The sequence below is a fragment of the Sciurus vulgaris genome (genome assembly GCF_902686455.1).
Source record: "Sciurus vulgaris genome assembly, chromosome: 3".
Lineage (NCBI taxonomy): Eukaryota > Metazoa > Chordata > Mammalia > Rodentia > Sciuridae > Sciurus > Sciurus vulgaris.
In genome coordinates this window covers 10,338,236-10,359,652 of record NC_136463.1, presented here as the reverse complement: position 1 = coordinate 10,359,652, position 21,417 = coordinate 10,338,236, and the positions used below count along the sequence as shown (strand labels likewise).

Here is a 21,417-nt window from a genome sequence, read left to right as displayed (position 1 = left end):
GGGAATGGTAACATACATTTACCTAACTGTTGGGGGCTGTGCCATGTTGGCGGCGCCAGGATGGCGCCTGATCACATCAGCAGCGAGGAGGTTAATTGACATAAGCACACTCAGGTGATTTTCTCGTCCACGCACACAATGTATGCACATGTGTTCTCGAGCACTAATTGCCTGCTCGGAGTGTCTCGCCTAATCTTTGTGTAAGAGGCGTGGCCCTGCTCTCCGCGTCCTGGAGGTGATATAAGCATAGGCGGAGTGAGACAGAGATATAGCAGCCATTAGAAGCAACCAGAGGGAAAGGCACGCGGCGCAGCAGTAGCCAGAGAAGAAGACATGCCACAGCAGCCATTAGAAGCAGCCAGAGGGAAAAACACAGCAGCGAGTAGGGGTAGCTGCGGAAGGCAGATTGTGGAACAGAGAACTGAGACGCATCACTAGGGGACCTTAGGTAGACACACCCTTAGTTCACAGGATGCAGGACTTTAAGGCATGGCAGGCCTCTCTCCTTCTAAGCTCTAAGGAAAGCCTGTCTTTCTTTCAAAGTTTCTCTCTTAAGCAAAGTTTCTTTCTCTCTGATAAGCGGGGTCTCTCTCTCCTTTCAAAGCAAGTAACAAGCAAGAAACAAAGTCTGTCTCTCCTCTCAAAGCAAGTAAACCTCATTTCCTCTATCCTCTATAAACAAGCAAGAAAGCAGTGCACTAAAGAGAAAGATAGAAGTGCCTCAGTTTCCACTCCACCACCCATAAGACCCGTGCAAGTTGTTGCTGCAGGCGGTGACAAATATCCACGGATTTTGGAACCCCAAAGAGCCAGCGACACCTAACTTTTGAGATCAAAACAAATTTGAGTTGATACATTTGAGGAGGTTGGTATTCATTGTACCACTATCCTGCACTGGTATAAAACAATTCTGGACCGTGACATGGAGTCACACATGGAAGTAAATGCACAGGAGGCAAACCATGCTTACAAGAATATGGTACCTGGGATGGGCTAGCGTTGGCAGTTCTGGGAAATGAACAGAACTGTTCTTCCTTAGATTCTATATTGCAGGGCCAGAGAATTTGTCCCTCTGGAACAAATCAGCATCATTGAGCACTTTTTTTTTTTTTTACAATAGATTTCATAAAGATCAGAGAGATTGAATTATAACTAAATCTATCAAGCTTTAACTTATTGGTTAGTGATTAGATTTCTAAGAAAGCTAAGTTGCCCTGAAAAGAAGCACTATTGAATGTTGTTTTGACTCATCTTATGGAAGCTTATAAATAATTTGAGGCTTTATTTATTTATTTTTTTAATTCACAAGATGCTCATACCTGTAGTAGGAGACTACAGGTATGTATGGAAAACTTATTTGTGTAATTCCTGTTATACTATATTTAGTACCATACTTTGCTATTTCTCTGGAGAGGCTGAATGCACAAATGAACAACAGTCAGAGCAGACATGAAAATACAGCTTAGATCCATGAACTCTGCAGCAACTCTCCTGAGAAGTCCAACCACAACCTTGGTAGCCATCAGCCCCAAATGGTCTGAACTTGGTCAATGACTGGCAGCTTCCCTCATTTTTGTCCCCACGTAGAACTCTGAACCCACCAGAGAAAGAAATCAGTCTCCCTAAACTCAACACATAGGAGGCTCTGTGTCTGACCAGCCCAGCTGCAGCTTCCCAGGTCAGCCACTCCTTATCAGAGCTTGCATTTGTTGCTTGTCTGTCTTCCTTCCAGTCTCTGACAAATGAAGGTAACATACCTGGTTCACTTGCTGTAACGAGCTCTGAATTCATAACCTCTGGGTTTTTCATTTGGATGGTTTCTGCTTATTCTCATAGACTTTTTTATGGCAAGGTCAGCCCTGCCCAAGGAGGAAATGCCCTAAGGGCCCCTGAATATCACATGGGGCAACTATGATTTGGAAAGCCAGAAAAATAGCTGTATTTGTTTCAAACCAGAGTCATGATTCTTTGATCTAGCTCGGATCTCTAAGGATTTGGTGTTTTTATTACTCAGTCCTCTTTCCAGGTCATCTCAGCAAAAGTTGCATTGCTGTGCCTCTGATATAGGTGACTGCTCACTTTGTGGCTCTATCAGAGGCAAGATGGCATTCACCTGTAGAGAGTTTGACTTGGCTCTATTTCTTTAGGGAGGTCTGTTTTGCTTTTACTGACTGAGAATTCTGTGGTCTCTGATGTTAGAGGGTTTCTATTTGAATTCTGCCATTGACTTTTATTCATTATGGGACTTTGTAATAACATATTAACTTATTTTTAATTCTCATTTTGATTGCTTAAAAATTGCTGTGATAAGTTGGGTGCAGTTGCCCACATCTGTAATACCAGCAGCTAGGGAGCCTGAGGCAGGAGGACTGCAAACTGAAAGTCTCCTCAACAGCTTAGTGAGGCTCTAAGCAACTTGGCAAGACCCGTGCTCAGTGGTTAAGCACTCCTGGGTTCAATCCCAGTGCTCCTCCCCCAAATTGCTATGATGACATTAATATCTAACTTACAGGTTGCCTAAGAACTAAAACAGATAATTTCTGGAAACCAGTTAACAAAGTTTTAATGAGTAATATTTGCCCAATAAGTAAGTCCTATTATTTTTATTGCATCAAGATCAGTGCTTACATTCCTAAATGAAAAATGTTCTGTACATTTACTGTGACAACATAGCATTCAGAGCCAAGATTTGGCAATTGCTGGTAACTTGATAATTTTTCAGATTTTATTAGGTATCAGATAAGCTAAAAGGAACTATGTGCATTAAGGGACATGGGGAATTTAGGTACTATCTGCATAATTCAGGGGCTGGCAACCTTCCACTATGCTGTAAATCAAACCTCTCAGAACTAGCAGGGTTTGGTATCAGACAATCAAGACTGTTTTGACTTCAGCTTTCTTGGTGGCTTCTACTGGTTGAGCAGGTTGCAGCTAGTAACGTGGTCAAGGTTTTTAGACATGCATTTTACCTCTTGGAGGGTAGACAAATCTACATGTAAAATACGGTAATCCAGACAAGCAAAGAGGTAGCAGTGTGTCCTATTATATTTAAAGCTCCCTCTTTTCTTTGGGACCCCAGTAGAATGAAAGAGACCATCGGATGTGACGAAATGCTTATTCCGTAGATGTGACGTGTGCATGTTTAATTTCTGAATCAAATAAAGGAAAAATTCCCCGGGCGTTTTATGTAGCCTTCCGTGGATGTGATCACAGATACAGAGTCAGCCACTGGATCCCGAAGGAGACATGAGCTCACTGGGGTAGGTGGGGGTGTGGGGATTCTTTTCTTGACTGAATTACGGAGTTCCCCACAAAGGAGGCCTGGATGGCACAGCCTGTGTACTCCTGTCTGCTCGCTGATGTCAGAGGTCTGCACTGGGAGGTCTCCAGCAAATGTTGCTGGAACAAATATCTTGGGAGAAGTTCACTGTTTTTGTCACGAAGGCCATTTAGTGGTCAAACTGGAAACCAAGAATGGAATAAGTTACCTTATTAACATTCTTAAATCGCAAAGTGCTTATTTTATCTGGCGGGTCTTCACAGAAAGGAGAGGAGCAGATAATGAGGGAGAAGGACGCACCTGAAATGATTTCTCAAAATACACTCATCGCTTGGGGCTCTTAAGGAACTGTGCCTAAGCACAGGCCCTCGGCACAACCCCACGGAAACACTGTTTTTCAGCATCCTGACAGTGGCTGTTTCAAATATCTTCCATTCTCTTCAAGTTTCTACTCCTGTCTCCTCTACCCAATACTCTTTCTACAAGACAGCAAAATTGACTTCTCAAACTTCTTGCCATTTGATTTCCAGACCTGACTGCATCCATACCTACCCTTTCCTTGGAATCATCTTGGTTTTTTTTTTCCAGCTAATCCCGTTTTCCCATTTTCTCCACTCTGCTCTGCCATCTCCTTCCCTTGCCCGTTTCCTCCCCAGTGGATTTTGGATTATTGTGGATTCTGACTCCCAAGCATCTCTGGAGTTTGTTCCTTCACTCTCCTCACACCCTCCCTGTCTCTGGTCTGGCCAATCTCCTCTCACTACCAGAACCAGATTCTTCAATGCCAAACTCCAAAGCTTTATGTTCATTCTAATCACATGATGTTCCTCTCCTGGGCAAAGCCCCTTTCCTAGTCCCTAAGAGTAATCCAAATGCTTTGTGATGATTTTGCCATGTCTGCTACCTCTCCTACATCTTCCCATCTGGAACCCCAAGATAGAGCCAAGTAAATATTTCAATTTTTCCTGCTAACTCTTTTTCAGTGGTAACCCAGTTTGCCTGCACCAGTTTCATTCAGTATGAAGAGAGCAAAGGTGTAAATTGTAACTTTGGGGACAATGTGACTCAGCAAGTAACTACTGGAGAGTGGATTCGCTGGCAAACAAAAACAAACACATCCAATGCTTCAGGAAATTAGGAACCTCCCCAGGAGTAGAAGAGGCTAGAATGAAAATAAGCTTAGTCATTAGTTGAGTTTTAAGTTAAATATTTTTAGAGTTTCTGTCATTCATGATAAGGGCTTAAGTGCTTACTGAATTATATGAAAACATCTTAATACTTTAAAATAAATCACTGTGCTATATCAGTCATAACAAGTCAGCAATTTAAGTAGTTTCTTTTCTTCTATACAAAAAGTTTCAATAATGAATCAGTAGTTGCTTCAAAACATAATTTAAAGAGAATGTACACTGATACATTGACTGTCCAACTTTATTTCTAGCACTGACACCAAAGGACAATTTTTTTTTCTGGCCCAAATATTAGAAACTAGAGGCTTCCTTGTGACTTTGTGTACTTAACACATTCAGAGTAGCTTTGAAGTTGAATTTTGAGTGGAACCTGGACTGTGTAGGGCTAGTCAAACAGCATCTCAATAATTATAAATTAAGATACATTGCATCTTAAAAGAGACATTTAGGAAACCACTGGAACATTGAGCAAACTCTAAGGCATGACTTTAATATAGTGCCTTGCCAGTTCACAAGGTCCAACAGAGCACAACACTCAACTCTTACCATACTGACCACTCACATCAATGGCTTACAATAGCCGTGATTGCTCTACAATTCAGAAATTTCTTTCTTTCTAAGACAGTCAGTTCTTAAAATTTATTAGCATGCCACTGCTTATAAATAAGTTGGCCATGTATCCATCAGAGCTGGTTGGTAGCTTTTGTCTGGTTAACTCAGAATTATTACAATTGCCTCTGCTCTTTTCACTACTAACAATGACAGATTAAATGATGATTATGTATATTGGAAATAATAGTAGACTTTGGGGAGTTTTCAACAGAAGAAGTGAAGACTGAGTTAGAAAGTAAGAAGGGACTATAGGACTCCAATTATCTGAAGAAGTGGCTGTTGGGAGTGGTCTGAGACTTGTTTTGCACAGCTTGAGGGGATAGCTTGTGAACTGGGACGTCTAGAGAAAGACACATTTTTATCTGAGTGTATGTGGAGTCTTCATAAAATAGGAACAGATTGCACGGAGATCATTGAGGTCCTGGTTCAGGATGAAGCTGAAAATGATAAGGCAGAGCTGAGAGTTTCTGGAAGGGGATGCTGCAGACAGTATTAGAGGATTGCTCTTGCTGTTACAGATTCCTTGATGACTCAGATCATCGTTGAATCTTCTCATGACATTACTGGACTCGGTCACTTTTGCACTTTTCAGAAGGACTTGCCTGGTAGGGTGTATATTGCAGAGTAGGTATGACAACCAGCCGAAAAAAACAATTCATTCAAATCCAGAAATGACAAAAGCCAAACAGAAACTTCTATAATGCTTCATTCTTCCGTTCCACAATTAAATGAGTATCACTAATTTGAGAGGAACGACATGCTAACTCACCCGCTATCGATTTGTTTGTGATTTTTGGATTTTGAAATCCGTTAGGATAATCTACTTCAGCACAGTTTGGCTAAAGAAAGGACGATATGTCAGGAAGATTCTAGTAACTTAAGGATCCTAAGTAGTGGAGGAGACTTTCAGGAGGAAACACACTGTTTACTAGTGAGGACTTCAAAAGCTTCCTCTGTATTCTAAGGTAGCCGGGTGGACAGAATAACAGGAAGCCCTCAAGTCCATGGACATAGCACCTGCCCAGCTTGTTTAGCTCAGCATGGCTCAGCAGGAGCTGAGGCTGTCCAGAGCAACTCAATGATTTTCACTGAATATGGAAAGTCAGGCTAAAATTTTAAATTCTGTATACTACCCCATATCTACCTGGTACCGCACACAAGTCAGATAGTCCTCTTTTCTCTATTGAAAATCAGTTCACTGAATTAGTCTGTGAGTATCATGTGATTATCAGAAGAATACTGTGCATGGTTTTCTCCAAGATCAATGAGTTTCATTTGCCCATCTTTAATCTGGCCTAAGACTTCTTTGCCCATTGCTCTGCCACCAAGTTCCTTCTCAGAAACCTTTCTCCCCTTCCAGTAGCCTGCAGGCTTCTGTCTTCACCTTCTCCCAAATGGACTTATTTCACAAATACATGGATGACATTTAGTTCGGCCTGCTACTGTTTAAGTGCTTTATAAATCTATTTCTGCTAGGAGCTCTATGAGATAGATATTTTTATTATTTCCCTTGTACAGGTTAGGGGATGGAGGCACAGATGACTAAATAAAATGGCCGGTGACAGGAGTCTAATTGACACTCTGACACCCATATCAATATACTTCTTTAAAGAAACGTGAGGACAATTTAATCACACAATTGTACGGGATTCTCAGGAAAAATAATGTCTGTGCTACTCCCTCCATGAAATATGCTTTGACCCTAAATGTTTCTCCCAAATCCTGCTTTTTCTCATGAGCATACATTTTCATAAGCTAAGACACAAAGCCCTAGTGAAGTCAGTGTTACAAACCTGGCATGCGCTTTACACATACACCCTCACTTTAGAGAATCCACCTTATTGTGTTTTATGGAAGAAGTGGCATTTGTAACTTTGGGAATATATATTCTTGTCCACATGCCACTTAGCAAGAGTAAAACTCACCTACCTGAATGGAGATTCTTCACCTGGGGGGTCACATGGCACACCAGGGGACATTTGGCAATGACTGGTCCTAGTTTGGGCTGCCACTACTGGGGACAGGGATTCTGCTCACATCAGATGGGAAGAGTTTAGGGAGGTTACTAAACATCTGCAATCACAAGACTCTTCACACAACTGAGAATTATCTGGTCCTAAGGCCACGGTCAGCTAGCCCAGGTCTAAGATGCTTTGCATTTAAAGTGATTTTGTGGAGGGCTGTTCTGCATCTCTTCAACAGTGCTATGGAAGTTGCCTAAAAGCTATGTGCATGCACAATCATACCACTTATCTATTATTTGTGTCCATCTATTATATTAAGTGGACTGGGACTCAATTTATATGTCTTAGGTTTCCTTTTTCTGTTGTGTTATGAAGGGTTTAGATAATAATCTAAATAATCTATTTTTAATATGAATCTATTTTTAATATGAATAGCACTTTGTACATCAAGCAAAGTTCTTGGTGAACTAGTAGCTTAGTAATAGGATATGATTAGTTTGGGAATTAATATTAGAAATTTTTAAATTAATATTTCCTGAAAAGTTATTATGGGATGTATACTTTCTATAGTTTATTGTTTTCTATAATTATTTAAAAAAAAACAATGTTTTATCTAAGAAGAAATTAAGTGAAGTGTTTTGCATGGGTACAGGGGAAAAATCAAGGAAAAATAGAAAGAAAATCATTGATTGAATCATTCATTGTTCACACAATTATTTGAATCTGGTGGTTAGTGTTATCACATGCACAAAGAGAATCAGAGGTTGTTTCAATAACAGCGTCTACTCTTTCCCCAGAATTTTGCAATGAAACCATGAAACTGAAAAAGACTCCCTCTTTGTGTTTACCAAAAGTACTTTTTTTGTGTGTGTGCGATGCTGGGGATTGAACCCAGGGCCTTGTGCTTGCAAGGCAAGCACTCTACCAACTGAGATATATCCCTGTCCCAAAAGTACTTATTTCTTATAGAAATGACACAAAGGAGTAATTTTAGGACATTTACTTCTTTTAAAAAGTTAATCAGTGGGCAGTTGCAAACGCCTGTCATCCCAGCAGCTTGGGAGGCTGAGGCAGGAGGATTGTGAGTTGGAGGCCAGCCTCAGCAATAGCAAGGCACTAAGCAACTCAGTGAGACCCTGATTCTAAAGAAAATACAAAATAGGGCAGGGGATGTGGTCAGTGGTCGAGTGTCCCTGAGTTCAATCCCTGGTACCACAAAAAAAAAAAAAAAAAAAAAAAAAAGTTCATCAGCTGGCAACCCCTTGTGTGACCCCTTGTAACATCTCCCATTAAGTCAAAAAAGCAACTCTTTCCCTGAAAAATAAGCCTGTCCTGGTTCCCCTGAGCCTTTCCCTCCGTCAGTTTTCTACTCCATGTAACGGCAGAACTCCCTGCATGCTAGCTGCATGCTCTATTCCTTTCTTCCTGTCCTGTTCAGTTGCCCTTAGCCTAATTAGTCATTTATCTCCACAACTCTATTGTTTGACAGCTTTCCTCAAGGTCATCAGTGGTGTTACATTGCCAAATCCAGTGGTCAAGTCCTGGTACTTTCCTTTACCAATCCTGGTCTATAACACTCAGTGATTGGTATATGACACTCAGTGATTGCTCCCTTTTTCTTACAAGTCCTCTTTATCTCATGTCTCATCTCATAGTTTGCCTTTGACTTAAGCAGTTCTCCTTCTCGGACTCACCTTTCCAACCTCGACTTGGGCTGCCCCAGGGTTTAGCTATTGTGTGAGCTCATCTATGCTCACGGTTTCAGATTCCACATAGACAACTGAAAATTCATAATTGCATAACTCCATTCTGGACTTCTCCCCCAAAACCCAGACTAATGGGACGTCAATTTGACCTTTCCATTTGGTTTCCAGAAACCCACCAAAGGTACCACAACAACACATCAGTGAGTGAGTCTTCTGCTCCAAAGTCTTCCCTGTTCCATTGTCTTGGTAAATGGCAACAGCATTCACCCTGTTTCTTAAAAATGTCGACGTTTTCATGTTTAGTTCGTTCCAAACTGCATGGAGATGGGACAAGCAATTTATTCTCTCTCTCATCCCGTACTCAGAGGAAGCGAGCAAACAAGTCACCAAACAAAATCAGTTCCTTAAGAACAGCTAAACTTTATCCTTTGGAACCACTATGGAGGTTGACGATCTTTCTAGGGTCACACACCTCCTTGGAACCCAAATGAAACAATGTTGGGCAAGATGCTGTTTACCTTAGGGGTAGGATTACATCGTCAGACAGGGTGTGTGTTTGCACAGAAAAATATTTACTGTGACTGTCACAGAACACCTCCACTTAAGAAGAATACACTTTGGAAGCAGCGCCCAATCCCCGGAGGTATTAGCAAAAGAGGATCCAGCTTTCTGGGTCAATGAAAGTCTAGGGACAGTTTTTGGCCACTTGGTGATTTGGGGAGTTTCTTGCTATTGAACAGGCTCACAGAGGTTCGAACAAGAGGCAAAGCGGTGGAAGGGTATGGAGAGAGGATCGTGCTCCCTAACCCCGTTGCCATCAGCCACCATTGGCAAGCCAACGTAGTATGAGTAGGCATGGGAACCAGTTAAAGAAAGTGTCGATTCACTGGAGTGAAGCTGAGAACTCAGTGGCCTTTGTCTGCCGGTGAATGTGTCCGGAAAGGCAAAGAAGAGCGAGATTCTCCTGCGGGGTTTCTCATCTCCATGGCGGTAGGTGCTGACAGCCCAGAGGGGACTAAAAGAACCCCAGCCCCCTGAGCCGCGCTGCTCTTACAGGATGAAAAGGACGCGGGGCTCGGATCTGAAGTTCATTATCTGTCACTAAGGTAAGACCGAGCCGTGGGGCACAGAGGCAGCCAAGCCTGAACTAATTGCTTGCTGGCTCTCTTGAGCTGGGTCTTTCCGTGGGTGGGCAGCTAAGAGGCGCGTTCATGGAGCTTCCTTCGGCTCTGTAGGTAGGCTTTCCTGCTGCGTGGGCTGGGGAAGTTTTTCTTTCTCCCGTGTCATCTCTAGGGAACTGAACCAAACAGATTAAATAGGAGAGTTTCATTGATTGACCCATTCAGGGAAGGAGTGTTCAGAGAAAGAGATGAGGAGGAGGGTGACTTAGCCGGCTGGACCTGGCTGATGGACATGGGGCAGTGTGGACCTGGTGGACCTTCAGCCTCCTGTGGAAACAGTCATTCACAGAACTGTCTCCTTGTATGCCCGAGTTGCTCTCCCACTTCTGCAAAGTGACAACCAAGGGCACTGAGAATTTAAAACCATGTGGTTCAATGAGCCGCTGTGGATTTGTAATTAATCACATCTTCACTAAAAATACCAAGAGAAATGCCACAAAGGCGTTTTATAGAAACACCTGCTGAAAGGTAGCTTCCTTAAGCCATGAGCTCCTCGACTCGTAACTTTGTCGCCAAGGAGCAAATGGCATTAGTCACGGCCGCCGCCTTCAGGTTGGAGGGATGCAGTTTGTCCCTGGAAGTTCTAAGACTGTAATTGCATGGCCAAGGTTAACCATAAATGCCTCACTTATGAAAAACTGCAATCCTTTGCTTTGAAAAGTTCCTTTATCCCCTGCTTTTATTTCCAGTGAGCCTTGGAATAAACTTGAGAACTGAGAGGAAATTAGGGTCAATGTCCCCAGAAGTTCTAAAAGCTCACAGTGCAAAATGGTAGAGCCCAATGGGTCACTCATTAGCAGTGTGACCTTTCCAAGTTCTCTCTGCCTACCCTTGACAACAACCTTTAAGAGAAACAGTCTCTTAGATATTATTTAATCTCTTTTGATATGGTACCTGGCACATAAGGAGCACAAACTAAATGGAGATCATTTTTTTATTAGCTGCTGTTTAGAGAGGAGGGAGACTCTGCTAGAGGGTGAAAGTGGTTTAATATTTCAGAGTAATATCTCCAATGGCTTAGTTCCAAGGAACACATGTTGTGTTCTCCGGTTTAAGAAAATATAAGCCAGTTGCAATTTTGTCATAAGGAAGGTGGAATACAGTGGCAATATCAAAGGGAGTTCTGGCTATTTACAGAAGCCAGGCTGTGCTTCTGCCATGGTTATCTGGCCAGCAATATTCAGCTTTCAGCTTTTAGACATTTGCAAGATAACCCTGGTCTTACCCTCTGATGAGCGCTGTGTCTGCAGCCAAGGTCAGGGATGGTATGTTAGGATGGGCTGGCGTGAGGAGCAATGAGGGTCAAAAAGAGTCAGGGCTGGGGACATGGCTGTGTGTACACAGTATAATAAGGACAGATCAGTCATTTCACATTCTGATCTTTTAAATTACCTCAGAGCATGTGCTTTAAAGTGCTCAGTGGTCTCACTCACCATTGGCACTGTCTTGCTGAAAGTCAGCCAAGGTAGATGTTCCTGTTTTGTCCCAGTGCTGAAGCTTCAGATGAGAAGTACAGATAGGACCAGACTCCTCCTATTCTATAATGCTATCTAATTTATTTCTCATAATTACCCCCTCCCCTTTTTAAGAGTCTGAGTTCGCATAGGTAAATGGTGGAGATGAAATTCGAAATTGGTCTGTTTTCAAAACTTAGATCTTAAGGATTATGGTAAAGGCATTCTTTGGTGTGCAAAAATCCTAAATAATATATTTTGGCATGATAAGTTGTGATAATCAGAAAGGGCCCCCACAGGATGCAGATATTCAAAACCTGAATTTGGTTCATCTTCAAGAAGCAACACCCACCGCATCATCGTGTGATCAGAAGAACCTTGGAATGCAAGAGTCGTTGATCCAGAAACACCTGCTATCCTTGGAGACTTCCCGGGCATGTACCCCGGCTTTTCTTTAATGGTTGTTCAGAAAATCCATGATCCAATTTGAAGTGGTTTTTGTTTGTTTTCAGTTTTAGCTATACACAGAATTACAAAATAAAAATGAAAATAAGTTAGTTAAAATTATTGAAGTCAACATAATGAACCAAGACCCAGATAACATCGCAACATGAAGTAGATTGATTATGACTAATAGATCTCATATTTTTTTTTTAATTGGAAGATTCAAATGTATTAACCTTAATGAGAAGATGCAGTCTTTCTGATGCTGTTTACCTTCATCCTCTTGGACAGACTCACCAATGTTCATCTCAAAATATTGGAGTAAATGCTAGGTATTTGTTAATGAAAAATAATGTAACGTAAGACCTTTTAGCATCTTACAGTGTTAAAGGAGAACTCCAGGGTCATCTAGTTCAACTACCTACCAATGTTGGCAAACTTCTGTAAATTCTTCAAGCTGATTATTCAAATTCACTGAGCAAACAATCTCAGCCTTCGATATTTTGTGTCTGATGTTTGAGACACTAATGGTGAAAAAACATCCATGTGATACAGACATTAAATCTACATTCTTTCAAATTCTGTAAGCAAATTTGCCCTCTGGGCACCACAGAGCAAGGTCCTATCTCTACTATGTGAGTACATGGTGTCCCATTTTGACAGGAAAGAGTGTCAGTCACGTGGAGTGAAGTCATGTTTTAATTATCTCAGCACATCTGGATCGCAGAACAGGGGATATAGCTAGTGCTCAATAAAGACATAGAATCCATAAGTGTGTGTATTTAATAATTTCTTCTTCTGTTCTTCTTACTGTACAGTCTTCTACTTTGGTTCCTCCACCATTATAGTGAATTCTCTTAAAAAGAAGAGATCCAGAATCAACCATTAGGTTACAGAGATGAAATAGCTCCAATTAAACAAATCTTTATTACTATCATTCAAAATTCTCTGTGGATGGAAAATTATTTACATTGAATCTTTGCCTTGATTTCCTGGGAAAGAGGTCTTTTCACTGGTCTTTTCCAATGCTTTCTTCTTCTTTACTGTCTTTGCTAGACTTTTGGGCTGGGCACAGATGGATGGACATTTAGCACCATCGGTTGCCCAGATTTCTCTGCCTGTGATCTTCTGGAGCCTCTGGCTCTAAGGTGTTTGACCTTACATGCAATCCTGCCTGCTCTAGGTTCTGAGAAGTGTTATTCCTAAGTCTTAACAACTCCTAAGTAAGTGGATCTAAAATGTATCTCAGGGGCCACAACCAGCATATTTTGCAGTCGGTTCTGTTCTGTACTTTTGACTCACTCGTAGGATCTCCTGAGTTCAGATCCAAAGGTCTACCTTCACACTGATTCTGCCTCTAATTGCTTCTTTCTTGATGAAGGTCTCAAACTTCAGTGATGGAATGAGAGAAAATTGTTCATAGTCCTTTGCTCCCAGCATTTATTTTATGGTTTAGATACCAGGCGTCTCCCAAAGCTCCTGTGTGAGACAAGGCAAGAAGGTTTAGAGGAGAAGTGATCGGGTGGTGAGATTCTTGATCCAATGAGCTCATTAATCCCCTGATGGGGATTAACTGAGTGGTAATGGTAGGTAGGCAGGCAGGGTGTGGCCGGAGGAGGTGGGTCATCGGGGGCGTGGCTTTGGGGTATATATTTTGCATCTGGCAAGTGGAGTCTCTCTCTGCTTCCTGATCATCTTGTGAGGGAGATCCCTCCACCACACTCTTCCACCATGATGTCCAGCCTCACCTCCAGCCCTGAGGAATGGAGCCAGCTGTCTATGGACTGAGACCTCTGAAAAATGTGAGCCCCCAAATAAATTTTCCTCTTCTAAAATTGTTCTTTACGTGTCTTTCAGTCACAACAGTGAAAAAGCTGACTTAAACATTATCCATGTGACCCTGAGGAAATCTGCCAAACTATTAAGCATCAATTCTTTCTGTAAATATAACAACTAATTCTAGAAGAATTAAGCAAATTCCTGGATGTTAAGTGCCTGGCACTTAGGAAGCATTTCATCTCTGACTGAGGGCTGTGTTTGACATGCTGCCCCAGTCTGAGGATCCTTAGCCCCATTTCCATCTCTGGGGCCCAGGGACTTTCTGCTAAGCCTCTTGGATGCAGCGTTTGCCTGCTTGCCTGAATATTTACATGCTGGCTGTACTCACTTCTCCTGAATTCTCAACTCCGTATCTCTCTTCCCTTCTTGTCCCTCACTCCTTTTTCTGTTAAACTGATTAACCAAAGACCTGGTCTCTTTGCTCCCTACACTGTCCTTGTCAGCACTGCAGTGGACTTTCTAGTCTGAGAGACTCAAGGTGAGGGTTGTCTTCCATCTATAAGGTCAGGAGATAATCTCTCCAAAGTCGAAGACACCACCCACACCTGAAAATTATCACAGATGCTCTAACCTTGTAGCCTTTTTTGGAAATGAGGATGGAGATGTGTTTTCTCAGGTTCTCAACAAACTGCAGGTTTTACTTATCTATTTTTAATTAACACATAAAGATATATGTTTATCATTCATAAGTTGTTTGAAGTATGAACATACTGTGGAACGGCATTACCTCACATTTTTATCTTTGTGTGTGTGTGTGTGATGAGAAAACTCAAAATCTATTTTCTTAGCAGTTTTCAAGAGTAAAACACATTTTTTTTCATAGTCACCAAGTTGCACAGTACATCTCTTGAAGTGGTTCTTCCTCTCTCATGAATTTATTCCTCTATTTAAATGAAATACTTTTATCCTTTGATACACCGACTCAGGTATTCTTTCATGTCTGATTTTACCTGATAAAGGACCCTCCTCCACCACCTGTTAGGGCATGAATCTCTCTCTCTCCTCTCTCTCTCTCTCTCTCTGTCATTCTTTTTGTTGTTGCGTAGCTGCCACTGACAAAAGCCCTTTTATTTGGAATCATTCTTTCCCACCCACATCCTCCCTGTATCTAACATCACAGTTGCAATAATCAGCGGGCATGCTGGTGGCAGTTTGAGAGAGCCCTTACAAGAGTGAAGTGGTTTTCTTTTAAACCTTGGCGGAAATGACCTTGGGCTGTGCACAAACAACTAAGGACTTGTATGGAGGAGAGACTAGAATGTGGACCCTTTAATTCACTCATCAGGAACCAGACTTATACACACACACACACACACACACACATGCATGCACACTCATTTTTAGCATCCAGTCCTTAGGATTCAGTTAATTTTCCCCTAAGTGTAAAGCTTCTCACTGCAGAAGGAATCAATACCAAGATATTTCTGCATACTTTGAACCCATGTGAAAGGAAGTTTTATCCTCCCTGATTTCCTCAGGATGTGCTGAATTGTTTTCCCTTATGTGTTAAAACATGTTGGGATAATTACAAAGGGTGTCCACAGACAAGAGGTCCTTCCTCTAGCCCATCCACAGGCCATATAAGGCCATATTTGGAAGCATTCTGCATGAAAAGGCAAGACCCTGTTAGTGCTACTCAAGAGCATCCCTCCCAGTTCTGTCCTCTTTCCTTGCTGCTATTTCAGATTTTTGATGGTTTGTTCTGACAGGATTTTCTGTTCCACATTTAGTTGTACCTGTGTACACTGGCATGTATATCAAGGGCTGAATTTATAAGTGGAGCCAGTAGACTCGTCTCAGGAAAGTTAGAGAGTCATCTCTGAACGCTGAAATACCTCCCTACAACCTCATATCCAGAATTAGAGGAAGAACATATAATCTCCTAGATTCAAGAAATCTGGTGCAAGTCTTCTATACAAAAGATAAGCACATCCACGGGTATCATGTTGACTTTCATACACCACTTACAATCTGGTTTCAGGGTCTTGAAATCTGAGTTCTTTGGAAAACTCTTAGAGCATATAATAAAATACTCTGAAATCTAGCTTATTCATTTGCAAGACATAAAAGATGTAAGACAACCTGCCCTTCAGGATTGCTGTTTGGATCAGGGGAGATGGACATGACATTGAGCTCCTGAAAGAAGAGATGGAACTGGGCAGAGGGGGAGATGTCTCTGAAAGTGGAAGCTGGGAATGGGTAGAGAAAGATTGGCGAGCACCACCACCTGTTCTTAGGTTGGACCTTCATGGTCATACCACATTGCTCCTTGGCTGTGCTTTTTGACTTCCTGGCGGTCAAGGACTACATAGCTCTGATTTGGATTAATGCTGTTCTGTTAAACTGAGAGTGAAATCTCCTTGGGGAAAAGAACTTTCCACAGACAGGTAAGGGCCTGGTTCCCACTCTGTTGCATTGAGAACAGAAATCCTTGCTCAGGAGAGGAGCGCTGCGTGACTAGCATGCATAAGATGTTGCCATGCTTAGGCAAGCCTAGACCAAACACTCCAGAACCAAGTGGAAGCCTGGGGGATTCAGGGGGTGATGGCCTGGGCCTTGGGCTTCTTTGGTTCTCATGAGATTTTACTGCCATTTAGCCAAATGTGAATGACTAACAGGGAAAGTATTTCCTTAACCTATTATGTCGCTGCTCTTAAGTGTTTCTGTATATGGGAGCTGGCATGGGAAGCCCAACAAGTGGTTGAAAATCTGTCTTTGAGAATTGGCTTCTAATGTTTTTCAATGAGGGCATCCAGTCTATCTTTCTGCCGGCAAGTTGCATGAGATTTGGGAACTTGGATACTCATGAAGTTTACCCTTCTCAGTTAAAGGGCCAACATTTCTTCCCCTGGTCCTAAACTCTACAAATGGAAAAAATAAATAAATAAATTTAAGTTCATAGTATCATCTTTCCACAAATATTTAAAACGTCTACTATACTTCCAAGTCTCGTTAGTTGGATTAATTTTTCATAAGGAATATCTACCACATGTGAGTGCAAAGACGAACATGAAGCAAAGGTAAATTTTGTTAGCAGAGAAATATTTGTGTCTTATCTGTCTCCCCTTCTCCAATCATCAAAGTGGACCATGATTTATGGTTAAAATTATTATAATCTTACAAAAATCAGTAGCTAAAAACTACTAAATTTTCAAGATACATTAGACATCTTTCCCCATGCAACTAACTGTGTTCTTAGCTAAGAAAGAACTTGTTTTTGCATGTGAGAAATGTGTTTATTCAAGCCGTACACCACTCGAATGTTCCTGGGTTCATTTTCTGTAGGACGAATTAACCTGAGGAATTATTTGAAATTTCCCAACTGCCTTTTATTCAATGACCTAGAATATTCCTCTTGATTACATCTTTTCCAACTGATAGCTTGAATTCAGATAATAAAAAAATTACTTTGTATAACCTGGGCTGTATATCCATGGGGTGTTTTTTCAAAGTCTAGGATTTATCCCAAGTCAAATGCAATTAAATTTCTCACTACTTACTTTTATGGCTTGTCTTTGGCTCGAATTTCCTTCATTGACCTAGAAAAGAAGTATTAACCACAAAAAGGAGAGCGGCGGGAAACCTCTTTGACTCTTAGATGCTGGGAAGGGCCTCAAACTCCACCACCAGTTTTTAGATCTGGCAGCATCCAGGTACTTGGGTACTGTTCTAGCACAAAGGTCTCCCTTCTCAGAGGGCGGCCACGCCAGAACGTCTGTGGTCGACGTGGCAAGACTGAACTTCTTAAGGGCAGTAATAGTCCTCAAAATCCTTAGTCACACTCCTCAAAACACCTCAGATAGAGTTAAATATTGATTGAATTAAAGACTTTGCAAAAACCATTTCCACGATCTTTTCTTGACCATTGCAGGCATTGGCTTATTTGGCTAAATGGTATAAAAACCCTCAAGCTGTTTTTTTGTTTGTTTGTTTGTTTTTGTTTTTTGTTTTTTTTGGTCCTGAGGTTGCTATACCCCAAGCCTTTGTTGTTCTTGTTTTGAGACAGGGTCTCTCTAGATTGCTGAGGCTGGCCTCCAACTTGCAAACCTCCTGCCTCAGCCTCCAGAATTGCTGGGACTATAAGCAGGATCTACTGGGCCCAGTGTTTTAGACTCTTACAGGGAAGGTTTAAATATCTCAAAATGAGATTGGAGGCAAAACACCCCCAACCTCAATTCCCCAGTACCCCTTAGAAAGAATACTCCAGTCTGAGAAACACTGGAATGGATCACTTCCCTTTTTAAGAAAGGTCTTACTGACTTGGGTTATCACAGTTTGTACAGACCTTTATAGAAAATGAAATCTAATCCTTGCAGATCAGAAAAGGATGATTCATTCTTTTTCTCCAGCACCATAGTGGAAACAAAAGGGTAACTGGTAGAAAAAGCATAGAAAATTAAATGCCATGGAAATTCAAGAGTCTATCAAACACACTGACTCCTATCAGCTCCCTAAATCTCCTATTATCTGTAGCAAGTGTTAAGCTTCCTTACCAAGGGGTCACGGGAATGCACGTACTAACAGAAAGCTAATCTCCTGTGATAGGCAATAAGCAGTTTACAGTGTTGACTTAAGAGGCAATCTTCTTAGGAGGAGTTTTTGTCTTGCATCCCAAGGCCTTCTCAATTCATCTGTATCCACAGGGAATGGGAATGGCAGTCAGGAACACTTGCTTTATTTTCCTCCCCAATAAAGATGTCCTGGGTTTTCATTCTGACAGCTTAAAACAGAAACTGAATCATTTAAAGGTCAAAGAAGTTGTAGACACTATCCAGGGAGTTCCTAGTCTACGAGCAAATCACATCTGTGAGCTCAGTGATTCCGGGCAGATGGGATGGACTAATAAATAGATTCCCATCCATTGCCAAAGAGGAAACTTGTAGGCCATTCTCACAAATGGGAAAATAGCAAAAGAGAACTAGGATTTGGATGTCTGTTGAAATACCACAAATACCAAACTCTGAGAAGGTCAAAAGTCATGGCACATATGCTTTCCATAAATCACAACTGTTTTGGAGTGAACAGTTTGGTTCAAACAAAGCTGCTCCCAAAAGACACCGTAGGGGAGTTGGTAAAAGTCAGTGGTAAGTAACCTGGCACTGAGACCCACAATAAAGAGCACTGTAGTCACTCTTGAGATAAACGTGGGTGGCCACTACCTGATTTCTATGCTTCATGGCACTTGAAGTTCTTCTAGGCAGCTCCGTCATATCTTCCTGAAGGTTATGAAGGTCAAGGCAATTAGAAACCAAGGCGAACTCTTAATCCGGTCCGGGATATTGTCAACCTTATAATTAACAGTGGGGAAAAAATGATAGTCAACTCTCTCTCATATGGATTTGACAATGCAATCACGTTGTCCTGCCTAAGATGACTCCACTTTCAATTATTATTTGACAGAGTCGAGAATGTACTTGAAGCAACCAGCAGTATTATTAAATACCTACTACACACCAGGCACGGTGAAGCAGGTTCACGTTGTCCTCATAGCCATCCACAGATGTGCATTTTCAGATGAGCAAACCGAAGTTCAAAGAGGTTGAATGACTTTTGCAAAAGTGCCGGGTGTTTCCAGAGATCAAGCAGGCATCTGAAAGCAAACTCACATCTCTCAGGATCCAGCCCCGATCCTTAGAATTTTAGGGTAGGAGATGTCAACCCTGAGGATGCACAAGAGTCAAATGATGCCGTGAAATCGGAATAAGGCAGATGGAGCCCAAAGATCTGCAAGCGTCATGTGCTCCCCTAGGACTTGGAAGGAAGTTGTTAGAAGGCTACACTTCATTTATTTATTTATTGAGAAAACAGAACAAGAAGTTTTATTGCTTTGCCAGCAAAGGAAAACTCAGGGGAACTCCTATCCCAGAGTCTGTGATTCTGCCCATCAAGGGGAGCAAGGATTATTTTAAAGAGGTGATTCAAAGGCTACATTCCATGAGTTCTCTGTCTGGAGTTGTAATTCATTTGTTAATTTGGGAGAAAGTCATTTCTGAGATCTTGTGGTGCCATCCCCACAGTTACTTACGGTAGGTATGAGCTCAAGGACAGAGTTCTGTCTATGATGGGGAAGAAAGGGAATCCTGTATCCCTCTCCTAGATTAGAAAGGGGCGGAGATTAGGAGAGATTTTGAAAGCATTGTGAAAAGTGTTGCTAGTGGGGTGTCTGTGTGAGGGAGCAGAATCTGTGAATATGTCTTTATTAAGAAGTGGGTGGGGAAAACTAGTTAAGCCAATCGGTACCCTAATTCCACAACTGCCTCCTCAGAAAGCATCCATTTAAGCATTACTATTACTTTGGGTCTTAAAAGTTTGTCAGTGTAGACCCCAGAGTCTTATGATTGCATAATAGCACAATTTTCAACATGCTCTTTGCAAAGTTATTAAAATATTAAGATAAAAGTAAGATTCCTAAAACAGACTTTGCAGTACCAAGCCAAGAAGTGAAGGTGTTAGCATTTCATGCGGTCTGGAATGAAGGAGGGAGGAAAGGGGGCACTGAGGGGAAAATCCCTTTGCTAACTCGCCGTTCGCAGCCCTGATCAGCTCCCGACTGCTTCCATGATTTCTCCAATTGGTCTCCAGGGTTCATATCTGATCCGTCTCTGGGCTCCCTCTTTCCTCCGCCCCCTTGTTTTAAATGAGATCTGGTTTTACTTAGATGAATTAAATGTCACTATATTTGTTTCTGTGAATTGTTCCAGCAACAATTACAGCATCAATGTCTGACTTGAAACGTCTGTAAGACTGTCTGCCTCTCTGGGCTATTTATAGCTGCCTTTTAAAAAGGTCTAATAAATGCTTTTAGATGGCTATTGGTTTGTTTTCTCTTTATGGAGCCTCTGAATTAGTATGCTTCAAGAGTATCAACTGAAAATACCTGGTTCTGTTTTGGTGACAGACATGCATGTTCACTGTAAAATTCTAGATAGATACATAAAAATGTAAATGGAAGAAAAAAGAGGAAAAAACAACCACACCAATCTGAGAGGACCATAATTAATAGCTTGTTGTATATAATTTGAATTTTCTCCATGGTTCAATATATTTAATCTTAAAACATTTTATATTTAAAGCTATTTTATAGTTATGCTTTTATTTGCATTAACCAGTATGTTTTAAGTGTTTCCTGTTTAAATTCTTCCACACCCTCACTTTTGATGATTATAGGATAATTATATCACGGTACCATTACCTATAAACCAATCCCGTATTTAGTAGACGGCTAGCCAAGAGTCACATGTTGTCATACCCCTCCAATGTAGCCCAGCCTGCACTTATCCATGGTCATTTCCTTATAATTATTTTTTTCAAGTGGGATTGCTGGATTTGGGTATACCAAATTCAGAGACTATTATCACATATAGCTAACTGAGCTTCAGGAAAAGTTCAAATTAAATATGTACATCTCCAATAGTCCAAATTAGGTATATATATTGGAATATGTTTTTAAAATGACCATTTAATTGTATGCATTTGTATTAGGGAAGCCACGCTTCGAATAATTCAATTATAGATTTAACAAATGTAAACATTTTGTAGTATCAGATACATTTTTTTTAAAGCTCCACATTTCCAGAGAGTTCTGCAGTACAGTTATATGCAGTTCTCATTCTGAGTCAGTCTCCATAAAGCTGCTAAATAAAAACAAATAGTATGACCTGCTTTTTTTGAGCTGTTTATGAACTAGCAGCTATAGGTAAGGAAAGACAGAATAAATGGAAGGAAATGAGAACTGATGTCATTATCA

The 21,417-nt window shown here is 41.3% G+C and overlaps 1 protein-coding gene across 2 annotated transcripts in view; it reads left to right on the top strand.

Annotated features, from left to right (window-relative positions):
- The window catches only part of KCNJ16 (potassium inwardly rectifying channel subfamily J member 16), a 53,313-nt gene that overhangs the window by 19,310 nt on the left and 12,586 nt on the right, over nucleotides 1-21,417 (top strand). The window contains exon 1 of one of the 2 annotated variants that reach the window (XM_079130248.1): nucleotides 9,116-9,858. The exons of the other annotated variant lie outside the window; for it this stretch is intronic. The gene's annotated coding sequence lies outside the window, so the exon portion shown is untranslated. Of the gene's footprint in view, nucleotides 1-9,115; nucleotides 9,859-21,417 lie in introns of those variants that run through there. 2 annotated transcript variants of the gene reach the window in all.